Raw genomic sequence first — 4492 nt, 5'->3', positions numbered from 1 at the left:
TACCTCTTCCCTCCTCCTGTGACTCATGCTCTTTCCATCAGCTCATAATGGATGCATTATACTTGGTGATATAGAGCTGGGATTAGGGTGAGACAAGGGATGTGCCTAGGGTGCAAAAAGTGAGGAAGCACCAACTCTTGGATTCAGCAAGTACAAGTGCAGGGCGGGCCTTAAAAAGGAGCAGCTCCTTCATACCCTGGGCACCCACTTTGCCTCACCGTAGTCTCAGAGCCGGTGATTGTCAAGAGGAGAAGCAGAGGATGGGACTGCTGAAGGCATCATTGTCAGAGAAGTAGTTACATTTAGTCTAGTGGCTTGTATTTGAACTGGTGGCCAAGGATGGCAGGTTTGACTTTCCTCAAGATGATGCGCTGAGGTGCCAAATGACGTTGGAAGCCAAATGAGATTAGGTGGATTGGGTTTTGTTCAGTGTTCGTGGTATGTTAAAAGTTACTTTGGTGTCTTGAAGTAAACTCTCCCCAAGTCATTAGGAGAGAAGATTAGTTCGGTTTTCCTTCAGAATGAAATTATAGCTGTTCCTGGTGGCAAGGAGGCTTAAGGCTTCCAGTGATGAACTCTAGTGTTTCAGAAATATTTTTAGTCAACGACACTGAAAAACAAACCAAAGCAACAGACTCCCCAGGAAAACACTGCGTGTGCACAAAATAGAATGTTGGGGAAACTCAAAAGGGTCCAGAGATCTCAAGAAACCCATTCATGAAGAACTCCAAAGATCCCTGATTAAGAAACCCTGGTGTAACTGGAAAGACCATGAAATGAAGAGAGGCAGTCAGTTAAGCAAGCTCTCTTTTCAGGGTGGTGGAAGAGACTGGTTTTATTCCTGGATGCCTCCTGTGAGAGAGTTTGCAAGATCTTCAGTTGGTTAGGTCATCAGGACTAGAGAAATAAGATTTATTATGTGTGTATCTATATGTTGATGTATATATCTACATATTTTATATATGTATATATCTAATATATGTATATATTTTTTGAGACAGGGTCTTGCTGTGTCACCCAGGCAGGGAGGGGTGCAGTAGTGCGATATCAGCTCACTGCAACCTCCACCTCCTGGACTCAAGTGATACTGCCACCTCAGCGTTGCAAGTGGTTGGGACTATAGTTGAGTGCCTCCACGTCTGGCTGACTTTTGTATTTTTGTAGAGATGGGGTTTTGCCATGTTGCCTTGGCTGATCTCAAACCCTGAGACTCAAGCAATCTGTCTACCTCAGCCTCCCAGAGTGCTGGGATTACAGATGTAAACCACTATACCCAGCCTATATCTTTTCTTCTTCTCTTTTTTTTTACAGACAGGGTCTTGCTCTGTCACTCAGACTGAAGTGCAGTAGTGTGATCATAGCTCACTGTAACCTCAAACTCCTGGCCTCAAACAGTCCTCCTGCCTCAGACTCCTGAGTAGCTAGGACTACAGGCATGCACCACCATGCTCGGTAATTTTTTTTAATTTTTTTTACATACAGAATCTCGCTATGTTGCACAGGCTGGTTTTGAACTCCTGGCCTCAAGTGATCCTCCCAAAGCTCTGGGATCAAAGGTCAACCACCATGCCTGGCCTTTGTACTCGTGTGTGTGTGTGTGTGTGTGTGTGTGTGTGTGTGTGTAGATACACATATCCTCCCAAGTTCTATATATATTCACACACACATGCATATATATTTCATATACATGTATGTGTATATCTGTGTATATCTATGTATCTATATCTGTAAATATACACAGATATATTTTGTGTGTTAAGACAGAAAAGAGGTTAAAGGGATAAACTCTTTTAAAGGGATATAGCATTTTACATTTTAAGCTATTATAGCCACGAGAACATAATCATCTTGATTAACTTCTGAATAAAAGCTCTAGGTCATCATTCAGCAGCATTTTTCCTCGCCCCAGAGTAGAAGTGTATAAAGTAAAATACAAGAAAGTATAAATTCATTATGACATTAAATTATAATAAGAATACAATAGAATAAAAGAACCCCTTGTTTTTAAATGAATAATAAGTAACTTAATCATCTCTGGTCAAAAGTTAAACACCTCCTGTAGAGATTATTCCCATTTTTCTTTCCAGATTTCATTTTTAATTCAACTTTCAGAATGTGTAAGAAATTACCTGATTTAATGATATTATCATCTTTAACAACAACAAAAAGCCGTATTTCACCATTCAGATTCTTAAGGCACATACTTCTACTTTGGGCCCCATCATTCCAGTGGATGTTAAAAAAAACCCAACTCTGTGACCTCTTCTCTTAGATCAGCCCTGGCCTGCAAAGAGCCACCACCAGATTTCTTAGGGTCAGTGGTACCTCTCTTCCAGCTCATTCCTGATGGCTTTAGCAGTGTGTCCTCTAGACCCTTTTCTAAAGGAACATGATTCTCTAGCTGGTTGTCTTGGCTTACATATCAGTTTCAGCATGCCCACCTTCCTCTATGGTTTGTCAGGGCGAAGCAGGTATTTCTACTTCTCTGAGATTTGGCCATTATTTTTTCCAGGCTTCTTAAATCCTTGTAGCAAGTTTGCCCCATCTCCTGGAGTTCCTGGTACACTATTAAATCTTTTGTTCTGAGAAAGTGCCTCCACATCAGTGAATTCTTGCTTATCCAGTCTTCCATTCTGACATCCTTGATTAAACACCCTCAAATGCTAATCCCAGGAACACTCCCCTTACTCCTTCTAACTCTTGCCATTTTTGTAAGTACATAGTCTCTTTTCTCCCTTATCAGGCCCAGGACAACCCCAGGTATCACCCTGGTAGCCAGAAGAGGAGGTGGCGGTAAGGGCAGCTTCAGAGGAGGGCACCTGTTTTCAGCACAGCCAGAGTGTTAGCCAAAGTGTTAGCTCTCACTTTTTTTTGAGATGGTGTCTCACTCTTGTTGTCCAGGCTGGAGTGCAATGGTGCAATCTCGGCTCACTGCAACCTCTGCCTCCCGGGTTCAAGTGATTCTCCTGCCTCCGCCTCCCATGTAGCTGGGACTACAGGTGCACACCACCATGCCCAGCTAATTTTTGTGTTTTTAGTAGAGACAGGGTTTCACCACATTAGCCAAGATGGTATCTATCTCTTGACCTCATGATCCATCCGCTTCGGCCTCCCAAAGTGCTGGGATTACAGGCGTGAGCCACTGCACCTGGCCAGTGTTAGCTCTTATTTAGAAAGACAAGGGGCTGGGCACGGTGGCTCACCCCTGTACTCCCAGCACTTTGGGAGGTCAAGGTGGGTGAATCACCTGAGGTCGGGAGTTTGAGACCAGCCTGGCCAACATGGTGAAACCCCATCTCTAGTAAAAATATAAAAATTAGCTGGGCATGGTGACACATGTCTGAAATCTCAGCTACTCAGGAGGCTGAGGCAGGAGTATTGCTTGAACCTGGGAGGCAGAGGTTGCAGTGAGCCGAGATTGCGTCACTGCACTCTAGCCTGGACAACAGAGCGAGACTCCATCTAAAAAGAATAAAGAAAGAAAGAAAGAAAGACAAGGTACCTCTGTAAGTCCAGAGGGTTCAGGGGCACAGTGGTTACAGAGGCCAGACTCTTCAAAAGCTTTTCACCCACTTCTTAGGATCTCAGGTTTTCATCACTAAGACCTGATCTTCACTACTGCTTTGCCTGAGCAATGCAAAAACTATGGAGCTCTAAGACTCTAAATATTAAGTCTTCAGCCTGCTGCTCAAATGTGCCTGCCCTTCTACTGGAAGAGATAAGGGCCTCTTTCTAAGTTATCACCCAGGTTCTGAATCTCACAGTTAACCATTAACTGATGTGTTGTTTTGTTTTTTTGCTTGAGATGGAGTCTCCGGCCAGGCGTGGTGGCTCACGCCTATAATCTCAGCACTTTGGGAGGCCAAGGCGGGCAGATCACCTGAGGTCAGGAGTTCAAGACCAGCCTGGCCAACATGGTGAAACCCTGTCTTTTTTTTAAAAGAAAGAAAGAAAAAAAAAAAAGAGATGGAGTCTTGCTGTGTTGCCTAGGCTGGAGTGCAATGGCATGATCTTGGCTCACTGCAATTTCCGCCTCCTGGGTTCTAGCTATTCTCCTGCCTCAGCCTCTCAAGTAGCTGGAATTACAGGTGCATGCCATGACGCCTGGCTAATTTTTTTTTTTTTGAGACAGAGTTTCACTCTTGTTACCCAGGCTGGAGTGCAATGGCGCCATCTCGGCTCACTGCAACCTCCGCCTCCTGGGTTCAAGCAATTCTCCTGCCTCAGCCTCCCGAGTAGCTGGGACTACAGGCACACACCACCATGCCCAGCTAATTTTTGTATTTTTAGTAGAGATGGGGTTTCACCATGTTGACCAGGATGGTCTCGATCTCTTGACCTCGTGATCCACCCGCCTTGGCCTCCCAAAGTGCTGGGATTACAGGCTTGAGCCACCGCGCCTGGCCCTTATTCTTTTTTTATTTTTTTATTTTTGTACTTTTAGTAGAAACAGGGTTTCACCATATTGACCAGGCTGGTCTTGAACTCCTGA

This window comes from Cebus imitator, unplaced genomic scaffold (genome assembly GCF_001604975.1).
Source record: "Cebus imitator isolate Cc_AM_T3 unplaced genomic scaffold, Cebus_imitator-1.0 Scaffold84, whole genome shotgun sequence".
NCBI lineage: Eukaryota > Metazoa > Chordata > Mammalia > Primates > Cebidae > Cebus > Cebus imitator.
The sequence above is the reverse complement of the archived record's forward strand: the minus strand, read 5'-3'. Positions refer to the sequence as shown.